We start from the raw sequence: 18108 nt of genomic DNA, 5'->3' as shown, positions 1-18108 counted from the left end.
TTGATCATGCAAAAATTTCCTTTAAATGTATTGATTTCCCATCTTATCAAGATGGGCAAAGAAGTGCGATGGTCACTTTTACCTGATTTTTTTTTTTATTTTCGCTATCAGTAGTTATTCTGTATGCTGTAGTTTGGTTCACTGTAGAAAAAGTTATTTTCTCTGGTATGACATTATGATATGATGTCTTGGGATGGTGAAGGCATTCAAGAAGTAGATAGTTTAGTGGAGTGTGCTAAGGGGGGCATGCAGCACTACTCCAGTTTACAGCCTTAAGGACTGTTAGTCACTCTAGGTCATAGCAGTCTAAATTGAGAGTACTGTTTCGATCTCCCCTGAGTTATGTTTTCTGTGCTGTGCTTCCCAGCACCACTATTGTAAAGACACATTTAGAGTACTCTGGAAGATAGATATTAATCAGGCCCCAAATGCTCAGCTTATTTTGAAAACTTATCTCTGAATGGAGTAGGGGAGAAACTGCCCATGGATGTCAGCAGCTCTGGTCTTGGAGTAGAGGAAGGAATCTGAGCTATTTCTAAATAAAGCGAATAATCCCTCCCTAAACATAAAATTTGAAGAGTACTTCCAAGCATAGTGATAATCATGATCCTGGATGCCACAAAATCCATGGCGGTTGGGGAGATGAAAGATGTAGTGTAGCTTGGAATATGATGGTAATGTGGCACAGCTGAGGGCCTCCTAAGCCACAGGGAGGGGTGTAAGCTTTTGCTTTTACTCACTTATCTAGTAGAATACAGTAAACAGGCAGCTGAGAATAATACCCAGTACAGCACATACTAAATATGTCTTTACTCCTGTGTTCCTGTGAATTTATATGAGCACAGCATTCTGTTTAATTAAAAAAAAAAAAAAAAAAAAAGAAAATCCTAGGGAGAATTTCTGTCTTTGATAGGTCCCTGTTCTGTCTGTGCTTGCTTACTTTCTTTCTTTGGAAAAAATAGCGGATTCTATTAGTTGAAGCTTTTAACTGCACTCCACTCACCCTGCTCCAGTGAAGCCATGCATTTCCATACAGGAGGGGCTTTCCCTCTTTATTACTTGCTCAGATGTGGGCAGCAGCCCAAGGAAAGGACTAGCATGAACCATATAACATCATTACTATTAATGGGCTCAGAAAGCACAGTCCATGAAAATACACTAGTTGAGCTTAAAAAAAAAAAGTAGAAGTTTTACCACACCTCATTCAAATGATGAATGAAAATGCTGAACCATTTCTACAAGACAGATGAACACTCTGAGCTGAAGAAGGTTGTTCAAGCACACTGCAGCTGTGAAACCTCTGGTTATGAAAGATGACTGCGGTATCTTTCTGTATCAGTATTAATGATGCTTAAAATGCATTCCTGAATATACACATCTGCTTACAGATATAGATAGATTTGCAGGCATGTCATGCATTGTGGCTTTTTTCTTTAACTAATAGATTAGTGCAAGTGGCTGCCATAGTTCAGCTTCATAACTTCGCTAATGTAAATTGAAAAAGTTTGGTTATAGTTTGACAAATGTTCCTGTCTACATCAAATCCTCTGAACCGTAATAATTTTTATCCAGAGATGTGCCTAAGTACTTGAGAATAATTTGGGCAGCTGGCGAACTGTTACCCACTAGTTTACAGACAGAACTTTCACCTCTTCCCTTCTTTCCAATTCGGTGAACTTGCCTAGGAAATTGTGAGTATATTGATGGCGACTTTGCTTCCCTAAAAGATTTTATTTACCTTTTAACGTGGTGTTTTATTGTAGCCGTGTGTGTGCTGCCTTATCATACAGTATGCTGTTGAACTGCTGAGATGATGAATACCGCAAAATAAACAAGATTACTTCTGATTAAACTGGTGATGAAGTGATCTATGTGAACTTTTTGTTAGTAGATCACTTGGAATCAGATAATCATTTAAGGTGAAAGAAACTTTCAAGATCACCAAGTCCAGCCATCAGCCTGACCTGCTGGCTTCTGGGTGACTTTTTGAATGGTAGAGATTATTGACTAATAAGTAGCAGAAATACTATGAAAAACTGACAGCTTGGGAAGCAAACGAGATGCAATAAAACATTTCCCATTCCATGTCCTACTGGTGCTCCCAAACTGACACAAAATAATTACTGCTGTTACTAATTCACGGTAATTCAGTCTCAATTTAAAGTATCTTTCTAGTTTCTGAAATTGTCTTCTAGTGACTTGCTGCTTATTGCAGTTTGTAGAAAATGTGTTGCAGCACCTATTCAGTTTTATAAGAGTAATAAGGCATTATTAACCTGTGCAGGAAATACTTTAGCTTGTCAGAATAGTTTAAAGAAGAGTTGGGTATGGGTACCTATATTAAAGTGTTGAGAGCATATATAATTTTGTCATACATGAAAGAACACTTCCGCTTTGCTTTAAAAACAGACAAATTGTAAGGACTATTATTAATGCAATTAAGAAATTTAGCATTTATGTAGAAATGAGTCTAGTACAAGAATGCTTGGCTGTACTGTGCCCTATGCAATGTGTAGGCTAAAGAACACTTCATATTTGAGTCTAATCAGTGCCTCACCAGCCTAATCATGGTACTGCAAACAATTATCACTATTATGAATAAAATGATACTAACATGTAATACTACAGCTAATTCCCAATAATGATTCAGTTTAAACTGCTCTAAACAGGATTTCCTGTATCTACTACATTGAGTGCTATGCTCACCCTTCTGTGGTGTTCTTGAGGCAAGTTGTGAGCATTCCAGTTCTGTTTTTTGGGGAGGAGAATATTGATGGTGGGGAGTTTTCTTCCTCCTCAAACCTGCTCCACTGGAGGTAGCTTTTGTATGATTACTGTTCATTGCTAACACTTTTTTTCTTACCTGTCCACAGGTTTAATTATGCAATGGTTGCTTAGTTTTATTATACCTTTATCATATGCAGTTTAATTTCTTTTAGAGGTAAATCCATGTGATTTCAGAAAGCTAAGCTAAAGCAAGTTATGTTTGCTGCAGCATCGGGCAATATGCTGTTACAGCTAAAACGGGCTCAGATGAAGACAATTCTGAATATATGGGAATGTAATACTCGGTAAGTCATTCTGTGGCTCTTTTATCCAAAAATAACTTCTGGTTTGCACTGCTGTAGTGGGTCGACTGTTCTAAAACAGCAGAATGTCCTCTTCTTAAAGCTTCTCGTTCCCCATCTACTCTCTCTTCCAGGCTGGGGTGAAAGAAATTAGGAGGTTCTGGGTATTTCCTCCCATCCTTCTGCTGTAAAAAGCTGCAGTTATCAATCCAAAAATTTTAAGTAACAACAAAAGTTCGTGTGGTTCTCTGTGACTTGAGAAGATGTTATTTGGAAGGAAAGTGAGGGCTCTTTCTTCCTTGCTTTACTACAATGAAAGAGTGCCATTCATATCCTTTCTGATGGCGTTGGGGCCTCCAAACAGCAAGATTTGCATAGCAAACCATAAATTCTTACTGTTCTCAGCTGGGAGTCTTAATCTCTTTACTTCATAGTGCTGTAACTTCCAGCATAGCTTGTGGTGGAGTACTGTGTTTATTAGGTACAGCTATGCATGCAAGTTCATATATGCACCCTCCATGCATGTTTCCTCACCACATGTAATCTCCTAATAGTACCTATTATCAGGTTGCTTTTAATACAGAAAGAAAAAAATAGCTACATGTTAAAGAAAAATATGAAATAGTAAGTTCTATGAACAAAAATCCAAAGAACTTCTTAACTTCATGAGTGCAAAAATGCTAAGTAAAGAATATATTCCTTTTTCAGTTGGCATGAGATATAATGGCAAGCATTTTCCTTCACTCTGTAAGAGTTTGACATCTGGCAAAGTCAGAAGAAGGACATCCCAGCACAATTCAAGAGTGGTGGTTCCTGCTGCTTTGGAAGTAGCTTTCCAGGCTTGAAAGACCAAAACTGTGTATATATATATATTTTTTTTGTGTCCTCGTATAGAGAAAACAGACACAGACATTGACCTGAAAACATAATTGTGATAGCATAGAATGACTTCTATATGGGTATGTGTGAAGAAGGATCTTAGCTGAATTTACTCTTTCAGTTGAAATGTGGTTATTGCAGTTAACTAGAGATATTTATATTGTCAATATGAAATAAGTAAGTTTATCTTCAGCTACCTTAATGCTAAGCTTTATTTTAAATAGTTTTTTTAAGTCTGACTCTTTGATTTCACTGTAATAGAACAAGAGTTTGAATATGGTAAGGGATCACCCAAGATCTAGTAACTTAGTACATTAGTAGAAGGCAAAAAGAATAAACAAATAAATAAATGGAAAGCTTGGGGAGTAAAATTTAATTGACATGACCTGAGAAATGTATAGGGCTCCCAAAAGCCTTGAAAGTTGAAGTTGCTTGACAATATTTTAATGATATATTACTTTGATTAAATATTTCCTTGATTAAATTAGTGTATTAAGTCCTCCCATGAAAGGGGATGGGAGGAGAGAGTTGGCCACAGAACCTGACAAACTGAGTTAAAAACAAAGAAAAAATCTGGAAGGGTAAAATCTCAAGCTTTGGGGGACTTCTAATGAAAACTGTAGCCTCCTAGTAAACTGTGAGATGGTAGCTGCCTTCCAGAGAAGCATTTCCTGGTGAGCTTTGTTGAACATGTTCAACAAGACTCACTCAACATTGAACACTTGTAGGGCTCTGATATCCTAGCATGGTTAGGAAAGAGAAGCTACCCTAATGATAGAAAAAGTATTCAAAAGTTATGTGGAGGGTACTATAAAATTACACTGCATTGGATACCATCTGGTGATATCTTAGTTAAAAATATTAATAGTCAATGGATCAATGAAAATTCTTCTCCTGTCCTGTATTATCAGGCTAGAGTAGTTGTGTTGTGATTGAGATTTCCAGCTGAGTAACAATACATTTAAATGTAGAAAATAGCAAGAAAGTATGTTCTAGTTGTCAGTGATTTCACAAACCATTTGGGGTTGAAATCTTTTGAGGTAAATTCTGATAGACTTATGTTGTGGAAACAATTGTTGAAATGTCCTATCAGCTTTGCAAAATCATCATAATTTTGAAGAATATTTATTAAATGAAGTTTGTTTCTGAAGTAACCAAAAAATTAGCCAAGGAGTTGCATGAAGAAGTCTGTAGAGTAAATGATGCTGGTACTGTCCACCCCTTGAGCAAAATATGTCAGGCTCAAGCAGATAAAATGATCTAACCTTAGAACAGATTGAGAGTAATTCTTCATGGATGGTGAACAGAACCAGCACAGATTCTTCCAAGTATAAAATTTTATTGTGACTACACAGATGAAATTGCAGCATATGATGGGATTCTTTACAAGGACACTACTTCAAAGTATCATACAACACAAATTGCTTTGCTGAAAAACGCTAAGTGCAAGCAGCAGTGACTATAAATTGAGAGCAATTTGAAATTTTTTATGATGTCCAGGCACAATGTTAGATCTCAAAGTAGAATCTGTTGTACCCAGGAAGTAAAATGCAAACCCAGAGAAGACCATGAGATTTCCTATTGAACTGGGACCAAATCCGCCACAGAGTTTGTTAAACAGGAAATGTTACACAGACAATTGAAACAGCTCCAATTTTTAAATATGTAAGACTTAATAGTTGTCACTAAAAGGGAGCAATACTAAACACAGTGTAAAAAATTTGTATACTATGAAATTCCAGATGAATTATATAGCACATAACAGCTCACTGTTTAGCAAGGATTCATTTCAAAAGGTATCTTTGGTATGTCATTCAGGTATTCCTGGTTAGCCACTTACTCTGTATGGACAAATGAACTAAAAACAGACTAAATACAACACTTGAAAATAACTTAAATTAGTGAAGTCAACTGGCAGCTTTTATGCAGTAGAATTTCTTAGATGGTTTTATCTAATTTGGCAGGCTTCACTGCAGTTGCCCATTCATAAGAGCATGCATTTTAGAGCTACAGTGAACAAATACCAGTCTAGTCCAAATTCTATACTCGGAACATTTTATTTCATCCAGCCATTTGTAGTGATAATATGTCTCAGTTGAAAAATGTAAAATGGTGGTGAAGCCACGACATTCCATGATTTTTTTTCATTAGTCAACTAATCTTAAAAATGTGTTTTTATCTATTTTTGCAATTATGTTCTGGCTAAACAGATGGTGTCACTTTAAAATAGGTGATTATCTTCTTTTATCAGTGTGACCGACCAGTACTTCTGTTAACTTTACATGTCTTTGAAAATAGATAGATGGATCTCCTTGTATCCCGTGTTCTATGATAACCAAGTTAGACAATAAAACATAATTGGTAGTTAAACTATTGTTGATGAGTCTCTGTCTCAACACTTCTCTGCCTGAAATTTCCCAGAGCTTTATTCCTGTAGGAAATGAGAGCAAGCTCATTGAACCCTTTATTCTTTGACTGAAGAAGTCTTAATGCCATATTTTCTGTGGTGCATATATACTTCCTTCACTGTTTGTCTTCAGTAAAAACAGAATAAATTGCTTATAGTTCGTATGTATCGTGTGTAAATTCATCCTATTATAAGGGATTTCTTCGTGTTTTATTTTTCAACTAGAAAAAATGGTTTCCCATTATAAAGAGACATATTTTTCCAGGATTACACCCTCCAGCCACTTCATGATTAACATCAACATGAGATCTGTGTGTGGAACAGCTTCAGGCCACAGCCTGAATTATATCTTAATTTGTCTTCCCAGATCTCTTGTGTACAGAATGCTTATATTATTTCTGTGTGTTAAGTTATCCTATCCCTGTCACTGCTACACAGATTCACAAAAAGAATCAAAGCTCATTTTTAGGTTGTGTAATAAGTTTACTGGACTATTGGAGTACTATGCATTGTTTTTTTTGAAGTATTCGAAGACTGTGGTGGGTTGACCTGGGCCCAGAGGCCCACCCAGCTGCTCTACCACAGCTCCTCCTCAGCAGGAACAAGGGGAGAAAATAAGATGGAATAGCTCATGGGCTGAGATAAGGACAGGGACAGTATTTGTCAATTACTGTAAGAAACAAAACAGACTTTAATTGGAGCAAGTTAATTTATTGCCAATTAAAAAGTGGTACAAACTAAAACCCCTTATTACAAACTAAAACCTGTCCTTTTTCTCATGCCCAGCCTCACCCTTCCGTCCCCCACCCTTCCACTTCTTGCCCCTGAGTGGGCACAGGGCTGGGGTCAGTCCCTGAGAGCCCCTCTCTGCCGCCCCTTCCTCCTCACACCGTGCCCTGCTCCAGTGTGGGGCCTGCCCAGGGGCTGAGGGAGGGAAATCCCTGCTCCAGCGCTGCTTCCTGCCGCAGGGGGATCTCTGCTCCGGTGCCTGGAGCCCCTCCTGCCCTCCTCGTCCTCTCCCACAGGTGCCAGCAGGGCTGTTTCTCCCCTTTTCTTCCTTTCTTTCTGCCAGGTGCCGGGCAGCGCTGTGCCCTCCTTTCTTCCCCAGGCTGTCTCTGAGGTGAGGCGCCGCCAGCTTGGCTGCTGGGCCCAGCCGTGCCCTGCCGTGGGGCTTTTGGGGCCAGCATGGGGCCAGCACGGGGCAGCCCTGGCATTGCCACATGCAGCAACAATGCAGACACACGCCTGCACCCGCGGGTGCCCACACCCCCTACAGAGGCATGAAATCAGGAAAGAATCATAGAATCATTAAGGTTGGAAAAGACCTCCAAGGTCATTTGGTCCAACCATTCCCCTACCACCAATGTCACCCACTAAACCATGTCCCTAAGCACCACGTCCAACCTTTCCTTAAACACCTCCATGGACGGTGAGTCCACCACCTCCCTGGGCAACCCATTCCAATGCCTGACTACTCTTTTTGAGAAGAAATGTCTTCTAATTTCCAACTGAAACCTCACCTTCCACCAACTATTCCCTTTTCTTCAAGTTTGTGTTGTGTTACCTCTCCATTGTAGTGCATGTGTAGATACAGATTGGAAAGTAGAATGGATGTGCCTTAGATAAATTTATTTTTTTATGGCAAGAAAAGGAGGAACTATTAATACATTTAAGTTTGCTCTAAAGGAGTCTAATATGAACTGGAATAAAAATAAGATTGAGGTATAATGAGCTGTATATTGAACTGTTGAGAAGTTTATCGGCTGAGGATTTTTTTGTGTGAATTTATGCTTCTATTTCACCTTGATTGCAGGCTATTAATTTCATGGATTCAAATGTTAAGGAGTCGACAGCTGAAGAAACAGAATTGTACTATTTGGCATTGTTGTTGTTTATGCTGATTAAATATTTAAGTTGCCTAAAGACAAAATAAAAAAAAGAACTGGAGGTGGAAAGCAAAGCAAAAACAAAGAATATTAGTTCCTGGAAAGCCCGAGTTATAATTCATTTCACGAAGAGACTACATATTGCTCTTAGAAACTTCAAGTGGACAATCTCACCTGCTATCGTGCCCAAGCGTGACAGAGTGCTGGCAAGTTCAGTATTAAATTACTTGTGCTTGCCTTTGCTAATTAATGGTCCAAGGGAAGTTTTGCAAATAAAAGCACATACCTATAAAATGCTGTTATGATACCGAAGGCTGAAGCATGGATAAGAGCGTATGATTTCTCAAATATTATTTGGGTAGTAGTATGTAACCCTTGAATAAAAAGTAAGAGATACACAAATAAGTACTTTGATCTGTAAGATGATTTCTCCTGTTCTAAACATAAGTCACCATTTTGGAAATGCTGCTGTGCAACTAAGACTGTAGTCAGGTTACCTAGATGCTTACCTCTCTGCCTCTCTGTATCAGGCTTTTGCATGTATGTGATGATATCTATTAAAAAGCTGTTAAGATGGGCATCACTTATAGCTGAAAATGTCTGTGGTTTGCTCTGGAAATGTCTCCATTTATTTTAAAAAGTACACTTGCTGTATTTCATTATGCTTTCTTTATTGTTTTTTGGGGGTAATTTTTTAAATTTTTTTTTGTTTATTGAATGGTACCTCTCCAGTGGACTGTCTCCAGAACCATGCCCAGAAACTGTGTGGGTGAGGTTCAGAACACAGCTAAGGAGCAAGCTGTCAGTTAAGCAATGGGTGATCAGGAGTCCTGTGTGTGGTCTGAAGTCTTTGGACTTCTTTTATTCGGAGGTACAGATGTATACAGTGGATCTCTGAACTGCTTTACTTCATCATGAATATCTCTGAAGTCTTTTGTGGATTAAATTCCATATCGTTTGGCACGCATTTTCCACTGATTAGCTCAGCTTTTTCATTTTTCTCAATTTTGAGTTTGGGCCCATTATTCTGATTCTTTTTCTTCATAATAAGCTGAAGAGTGAAGGCTTGCCACTTTGGTATCAGGTCATAACATCCTTAGAGAAAATACCTATCTTGGGTATCTATTTTGTGGTTATATGTGCTTTACAGTTAACATTGCATCACAGAATATTCCAAGTTGGACCATCAAGAATCATGGAATCCAACTCCTGGCTCCCCACAGGACCATGCAAAAGCCAGACCCTATGTCTGAGAGCATTGTCCAAATGATTCTTGGACTCTGGCAGCTTGGGGCCATGACCACTGCCCTGGGAAGCCTGTCCAAGTGCCTGACCGCTCTCTTGGTGAAGAACCTTTTCCAAAAACCCAGCCTGAATGTCCCATCGCAGCTCCATGCCATTCCCTCAGGTCCTGTCGCTGTCCCCAGAGAGCAGAGCTCAGTGCCTGCCCTTCTACTGCCCTTGAGAGGAAGCTGCAGGCTGCTATGAGGCCTCCCCTCAGCCTGCTCTGCTCTGGGCTGAACAAACCACATGACTTCAGCCACTTCTCATTCCTCTTGTCCTCTAGACCTTTCACCATCTTTGTTACCTCTTTTGGACATTTGCTAATAGTTTTCATAGAATCACAGAACGCTTTGTGTTGGAAAGGATCTTAATGATCATCTAGTTCCACCCTTCTGCCATGGGCTTGGGTGCCACCCCCTAGATCAGATTGCCCAGGGTCCCATCCAACCTGAACTTGAACGCTTACAGGGATGGAGCATCCACAACTTCTCCTGGCGACCTGCTTCAGTGCCTCACTACCCTTATAGTAAAGAATTTCTTCCTAATATCTAATCTAAATCTCCCCTCTTTGAGTTGAGAACCATTCCCCATGTCCTATCACTATCTGCCCATGTAAAAAGTCACATTCCATCTTTTTATACGTCTCCTTTAGGTACTGAAAGGCCACAACAAGGTCTCCACAGAGCCTTCTCTTCTGTAGGCTGAACATCCCCAGCTCTCGCATGTGCTCCAGTCTTCTTGCCATCTTCATGGCCCTCCTCTGGATCTGCTCTAACAGGTCCATGTCTTTCATGTGCTGGGGCCCCAGAGCTGAATGCAGTGCTCCAGGTGGGGTCTCACAAGGGCAGAGCAGAGGGGGACAATCAGCTCTCTCAGTCAGCTGGCCTCACCTCTGTTGATGCAGCCCAGGATGCAGTTGGCCATCTGGGCTGCAAGTGCATACTGCTGGTTCATGTTGAGCTTTTTGTTCACCAGAAACCCCAAGTCATCCTCTGCAGGGCTGCTCTCAAGTTCTTCTTCTCCCAGTCTCTCCTCATGTCTGGGATTGTGCCCAGGTGCAGCACCTTGCACTTGGATTTGTTGAAACTCATTATGTTCACATGGGGCCACTTTTCTAGCTTGTCCCAGGTCTCTTTGGATGTCATCCCTTCCTTCTGTTGTATTGACCGCACCACTCAACTTGGTGTCATCTGAAGACTTGCTGAGAGTGCCCTTTGATTTCCCTGTCTATGTCATTAATAATGATATTAAACAGCACCAGTGGCAAGACAGACCCTGGTCTCCACTTCTCCATTCACCACAGCTCTCTGGCTGTGGCCATCCAGCCAATTCCTTATCTACAAAATAGTCCACCCTTCAAATCCATGTCTATACCATTTAGAGATCAGGATATCATGTGGGACCATGTCAAAGGTCTTACAGGAGTCCTGGTAGATGACCTCAGTCATCACCGCCGTGCTTCCTTCCCTGCCTCTCTCTTCTGAAAAGTTTATAGCCCTTGATTCCGGTGTTTCAGCTGTGTGATTTGTCCCACCACGATTCTATGATGGCAATTAATCATATTTTTCTGATTGCTCTGTGGTTTCCAGCTCTCTTGATATTTTGACCCTTGTTGAACTTCATGCAGTTGGTGGTTGCCCAGCCCTCTGAATTGTCAATATCTTGGCAAGATCATCTCTAACCTCAAGGGAGTCGACAGCTATGCGTTCAAGTCTTCTGTCCAGATCATTTCTAAAAACATCAAAGAGAACTGGTGTAGTGGGTTTACGTGGCAAGGTTTTGGTAGCAGGGGGCCATAGGGGTGGCTTCTGCGAGAAGAATCTAGAAGCTGCCCCATGTTACGTAAGGGCCCTGCTGCTGGCCAGAGTCGAGCCAATAAGCGATGTTGTTTGCATCTCTGTCAGAGCATATTTAAGAAAAGGAGGAAAAAACAAAACAACAACAACAACAAAAAAATGCTGCCACACAGCAGCTGGGAGAGTGAGAGGAGTGAGAAACAGCCTTGCAGGTGCCAAGGTCAGTGAAGAAGGAGGGGGAGAGGTGCTCCAGGCACCGGAGCAGAAGTCCCCTGCGGCCTGTGGTGAGGACCATGGTGAAGCAGGCTGTCCCCCTGCAGCCCATGGAGTACCACGGTGGAGCAGGGTTCCATACTGCAGCCCGTGGAGGAGACCACGGTGGAGCAGGTGGGCCTGCACTGGCGGAGGCTGCAGCCTGTGGAGGACCCCTGCCGGAGCAGATTCCGGGCCGGAGCTGTAGCCCGTGGAGAGGAGCCACACAGGAGTAGGTGACCTGGCAGGAGCTGCTGCCCGTGGGGGACCTGTGCCGGAGCAGTTTGCTCCTGAGGGATAGACCCCGTGGTACGGACCCATATCTGGAGCAGTTCTTGAAGAGCTGCTGCCTGTGGGAAGCCCACGCCGGATCAGTTCAGCAAGGACTGCATCCTGTGGGATGGACCCCACAGCACAGGGGACGAGAGTGACCGAGAAGTGGTGGAGATGAAGCGCTATAGACTGACCATAACCCCCATTCCCCTGCGCCGCTCGGGGGGAGGAGGTGGAAGAGGGTGGACGGAGGGAAGGCATTTTTGTTTTTTTTTTTCCTTTGTTTCTCACTTCTCTAGCTTGTTAGTAATAAGCAATAAATCTTACTATCTCCCTATGCTGAGTCTGTTTTCCCTGTCACAATAATTGTTGAGCGATCTCCCCATCCTTATCTCAACCCTTGAGCTCCTTGTGTGATATTTTCTCCCCATTTCCCTTTGAGGAGAGGGAGTGAGAGAGTGGTTGCGGTGGAACTCAGCCGCCCACCTGAGTAAAACCACCATAACTGGCCCTAAAATGGAGCCCTGTGAAACCCCACCAGTGACTGGCTGCTAGACTGATGTAACCCCATTTGCTATAACACTTTGAGTCTGACCCATCAGACAATAGTTTGCTCATCACATTATGTACTTGTCTAGTTGTACGTTGGACGCTTTGTCTGGAAGGATACTGTGAGGATGGTGAGGGATATTGCCTTATGTCTACAAATGCTTTGTCTTTTGAAAATCATGGTTTATTTTTATTGGTATATAAAAGGGATTTACAGTAGCCCTTTTTTACATGTTGCTTTTACTTAATCAAGTACAGTCATTCCTGTATGCCTACAGAACTATGTAGCAGAAAGTAACATCTTATTAAGAAAACTGACCTGAAATTTTATTGTGACAACAAAGCAAGGAAATATGTTTTCAGGTTTTGAATGAATACTCAGAATAGTGTTTTTCTGAGGTAATTGGCACAGGGTGGATTCACAGTTGTGTTTAAAATCATACTTTTTGCAAAACATTTTGGGTTATGATCTAATTATGATCCACTGTCTCTCAGTACTGCAGCTCCTGTACTCTTGCAGTTCTATTTCTGGATAGCAGGTGTAGTAATTATAGGAAAATATACATTAGTTCTTAACCAATTGATCCAAGGATCCAAAGTTGCTGCAAATACTAGAGCAAGCTGTATCTCAATTTTGATACTTTATGTTTCCTGGTCTTCTTCCTATTGTAAGCTTCTATGTAAAGTAACTATAATGCACTTGTTGGCATAATAAGTGCTCTAATGTATCTGATTCACTATCCCTTGTTTTAAAGTTTTAGGAAGGGCCAGTTGGAATGCCTTGAATCACAGAATCCTATAGTGGTTTGGGTTGGAAGGGACCTCAAAGATCACCTAGTTCCATTGTCCTTCCCCACCCCACATAACATATCCTCCCAGTCTACCTCGGCTGCGTCTGGTGGGTATGCAAAAGTGTTTTCATATATATTTTTTAGCATACCAGGAACTGTATGAGACATTCCTCTTCTGAAATTACTGCAGTCGTATCATTTCTGCAGTTTCTTCCATCTTTTAAATCAATTTGTCTTTGAGGCTTTCCATTGCCAGCATTTTCTAGATGCCTCTGTGACAGGACAATAGAATTCTGTCAACTTTATTTTATATTCTGTTGATGGCTTCCTTGTACTAATAAAGACATCTCAGCATCAATCTTTAACGTATCACTGTCTTTCTACATGAATGCTCCCTGAATCACAATTAGTATTTGACATGTTTTTGATTCACTCTAAGCAGTCCATTTCCTGCAAAAATTACGCACTTCAGCATGTTAAGCTTTGACTTCACCTTTGCATCACTCACATACCCTGTAGTAGTACCCATCGTGTGAGCTAAAGCTTTTCCTGTGTACTTTGGGGCACATACTGTAATGGAACTTCATCTGTCATATTGATTTGTAGTGCCTGGTTTTGTAATCTTCAGTTACCCAGAGTTCAATTCTGTTGAATGTATTAAGAATGTACTTTTCTCTGAAAGATTTCTTGTGATGTTTTTCTGATTCTCCACTGTGTGCTGTTTCTATGCTATGTTTCTTTTTAAGCTCTTTTAGTGCTTTTCTGTGTGCTTACTCAAAATTGTTTTAACCCTTGAAAAACATGGTCCTATCTCCAAGGTCAAACACCACTCATCTGTTAAATTTCATATGTGCATTGTTTCCTGAAAATGTAGTCTGTCTGCATTTTGAAGAACCTATGGAAGCGATCACCTGTTTCCTTTGCCCCTGTGTATCACTGTGGATCTTTGTATTTCTATCCAATTCCAGTTTGTTTGCTTGTCTTCCAAATGTGTAGTACAATGCAGTAGTGCTCTGTAGCTTGTAAAATTGTAACTTGTTCAAATTACGTAAGATCTTCCAGCAGTTGTTGTCTCAGTCTCTGATCCCATTTATGATCTGATCATAAGTTAGGGATTTCAGAAACTCTGTACATAAATCTTTGATTAGATGATCCAGATGCTGATATGAATAGCTGTGAAGTTTGTTGTCCCTTTCAAAATGACATAGAAAACAGTATATACCAAAAGTTTGATTTGTTCTTCAAATCTCAGCCTGGGACAGCCTGAAAGTTGTAGTCTTTTTAACTGGGCTTTGAATTTCTTATTCAGGAAGAAGTGAGGAGGAGACAATAAGGTACTGTGTTTCCAGACAAGGCAGCCTGACAGTTGCCTTAGATAATCTCAATTCCTTGTGTTTGAGACATTTAACTGTAGCATGCTAAAGCTATGCCAGAAAACCAGTAATGTGCTTTTCCCCTGGTAACGGCTTTTTGCTGAGTTTAGTTTTTACTGGCTCCAAACATCTGCAGGAGAAGATTCAATTCTTAAATCTTTTCTAGTCATTTCCAGTGGCAACTGAGTTTTGCTCTTCTGTTTGGTTGCCTGCAGTTTTGTTTCTTTTATTTCATGAAAAACTGTTCTTTTTCCACATGAACTTAACGTGACTTGCAGATACATCCTGAGACGGATTTAATAGGGAGTTTGTGTTGGACCTCATAACTACTGTGAGTACTTTATCTCAAAACCAGCAGTTTGAGAAACAGAAAGGGATCAAGAACTACATGTTTCTCTTTAGGTGCTGACAGAATTTTCTTAAGTGAAATGACTATATCCAAAGTTTTCCGTGACTTGCATTTTACCTTAATGCATGCAGGACTCAGCCTTGCTGACTCAGGAGTAACTGCCACTGTGATTCAGTGCAGACACAATGAAGTCTAAGAATGTATAATTGCAGCCTGTTGTTGTAGGTATTTCAGTGAAAAGTAGTGTTTAGCTCTTGCTAAAAGCTGATGTGATTATACAAAAACCAGTAACAGCAAGACAAGTGTTTTCATGAATCAGCCATTTATGTTAAAAAGGTGTTCTGGTAGAATGGTGTTGACAAGATCCTTTCAGCTGGGTGAAGATAAAAGGTTGCTTTTACTGGCTGAACAATGGCATATCATGATACAATAAATCCACGAGCAGCAGGATGCTAGCAACTAACCCTACTTTGGCTTTTTCTCAGTCATTAAGTGGTTTTGCATAAGCTTTATTTTCAACACTTTGACTTTGATTTGGAAAGAGCATAAGACATGATGCCAGCTGGGTCAGAAGTCTCAGCATTTGTCTGAAAGTATAACTGGCTGGAGTTGCTTGTGATAGGAGAGAGCAGGGAATAGCGATGCATGAATTTCAGGAAACAGGATCATAAGCTGTCAGCAAATGATATCAGCGTGCAATATTAATATATGCATCTCACATGGGAAGGTGATAAATTGGACAGCCCTGTGACAGATTGCATAGGCATGTAATAAATAAGTTCACCACATAACTTTGCAATTTATCCGGATGCCTTTTGCCATTACCTGCCCACTAATCCATCTCTCAGGGCTGTATTTTTGCAATCCAAATCCTCAGCAGCTTGAAACATCCTGCTTCCTTTAAAGTTCAGTGTGCCAAAAAAAAATACTTCACCTGTTCTCTCTACAGTCAGTCTGCTAGGAACACCTAATGAGCGAACCTGGACTGTTGAGCATCATCAGCTCTGTTGTATGTGAAGATGGCCTCGTGCTTATAACATACATTAATTCTCAGCACAAGAAATGGGTGACTGCAAACCATAGTTCCCCTGCTTTATAATGGACCATATAATGCTTTCTTCTGTTAAAATCTGTTATGTGTATTATTTGAAACTGTTTTGCTTTTCTGTTTTTTCTTTCCTAGTGCAGTTAGCCATGTGCTGCTTCAGGTGTCACTTTGTAGTTGTAAGAATAAGCACAATAATCCACTTGTTGAGAAATGGGACCAATTAGTTTTGCCTGTTAAATCAATCTCCCTAAGTTTATTAACACACCCACCCCAATAAGTCTGAAACAGCAACTGTTTCTAAAAATAAAGCATGCTCTCATCTTTCACTGTGCTTCTTCTTCACTGAAGAATTGCTTCTGGAAAATTGCAAGTGCCGTCGGCCAAAAGTCACAGGTCTGAATGGATTACTGATTTCAGATGTCTTACCTCACAATTATTACAAGTGAACATTGTTTCACGAGGAGGGAAGCATTTGAACAAGAGCTGATTTAAAAACACTTAGGCAAATTATCCTTTTTTTTCCTAAGTGATGTGATTTTGTGGATATAGCCTCTATCACAAAATTGTAGGTCTTTTTAAAACATTTTTTTCAATCATTTATGAGATCTCTCAAAATCTGGATGTATTTTGTTTTCCATTTTGAATCTCTCTATTACTGGGACAGGAGGTTACTCTAGCTCTTGTTTGGCAGTGTTTACAATACATAGGCATTTAGCAGCACAGTATTAAAAGGTCATGAAGTGCATGAAGTTAGTATGGGATAGGGAGGGAATTAATAACTTTTATCTGAGGATGGATTATTCCTGATTTCTTTGCTATATGCAGGCTAAAGTTTGGAATGATCACCCATACTGTTCTTGTCTGCCATTCAGCTATGGTACTGTGCTGTAGGCATTTTTTTTTTTTTTTTGCTCATACTGGTAGCAAAATAGCTTCTTCTGGCAAGATACAAAATAAATAGAACCAGGTGTGATCTAAAGTAACTCTTCCAGAGGTTTTCTTGGGATGCTTGCACATTTCCATTTGATTTGTAACATCTAGAATTGGTATGCTCATTCCAGTTCACTTGAATGAGTAATGGGCTCCAACTAGCAGTTGAGGTTTAGGCTAAATGGGGTTCCAGGTGTGTAGAATTCATAATCCATGAGATTAAGCTGTTGTAATAGCACTCTTCATAAAGATTTGTGAACATTCATATAGGTGTGTGCTGTGTATGATCTGCAGGCCTACCCCCTTTGTGAACTCTGGGACTCCTGGCTTCTCTCCTACCTCACACATGGACTTCCTCCTTTGAAATCAATGTGTGGGAGGGAGGAGATGGATTTTGTTCATATGTAATATAGGAAACAGGTGAGTCGTGCTCAGGGAACACAGAAGCGCTGTTGTGTCCTTGATTCAGTTTAGCCAAAAGACCAAGTGAGTTGCCTAACAGTTTGTTAGAGGGAGGAGTAGTATGCGGAGGATCAGAAAACCAAATGTAATCTCCTTGTGTCCTAGGCTGTAATAACTGGTATACCATCCTCTGTCTGTGTATCGTCAGTTGTGGATTCTGAAAGCTTTGTGACCCTGGGTACAGCTTGGGTTTCTCTCTGTTTCTTAAGTTTTGTACATACCAGGGTAGGTTTATATGTTGAGGGAAAATTTAAATAATAACAAACATGATCTTGAAAGCAGCTTATAGATTTCCTTTAGAGCAACTTGTGAGAAAGGAAAGTAATGTCTTTTTCTTAGTGTGCCATTTATCAGCAAGCACAGTGGCTCAGAGCAATTTTGTTCTCTTCCCATGTCCCAGGTGTCCTCATATAGATTTTCACTTCTGCTAGCAGGATAGAACCCTGAAATGCAACCTGATGCTTTCTCCTGATGAGCACTATTTATTGACTGCATAGTTATTTTTTTTTACACTACAGGGCTGAAGAGACAGCCATGTCCTACACAGAAATCCTTAATTTTTCTCATTTCTTTCAATATCCCATAAGCAGAAGTTAAAACTTTGTGTTTAAGAGCATTTTATTGTTTGTTGAGAGTCAACTTCAACAGTCCAGGCCTTAGCAGTTTAGAGTGTGCTGAGCCCTTTTGATTCCTGAGGACCCTCAACGGTAGCAGAGAGAAGTTTCTTGCACACTCTGAAAGCATTAGCCAAATTAGAAAGA

The 18108-nt window shown here is 40.4% G+C and overlaps 1 long non-coding RNA gene across 3 annotated transcripts in view; it reads left to right on the top strand.

Annotated features, from left to right (window-relative positions):
* Positions 1 to 6933, top strand: part of LOC106034903 (uncharacterized) — a 39452-nt gene extending 32519 nt beyond the window's left edge. For all 3 annotated transcript variants that reach the window (XR_001206400.3, XR_010829475.1, XR_001206401.3), the window contains 2 exons: positions 2996 to 3071; positions 3777 to 6933. This is a non-coding gene — a long non-coding RNA (uncharacterized lncRNA). The remainder of the gene's footprint in view (positions 1 to 2995; positions 3072 to 3776) is intronic.
* The last annotated feature ends 11175 nt before the right edge of the window (positions 6934 to 18108 follow it).

This window comes from Anser cygnoides, chromosome 2 (genome assembly GCF_040182565.1).
Source record: "Anser cygnoides isolate HZ-2024a breed goose chromosome 2, Taihu_goose_T2T_genome, whole genome shotgun sequence".
Taxonomy (NCBI): domain Eukaryota; kingdom Metazoa; phylum Chordata; class Aves; order Anseriformes; family Anatidae; genus Anser; species Anser cygnoides.
The sequence above is the reverse complement of the archived record's forward strand: the minus strand, read 5'-3'. Positions and strand labels throughout refer to the sequence as shown.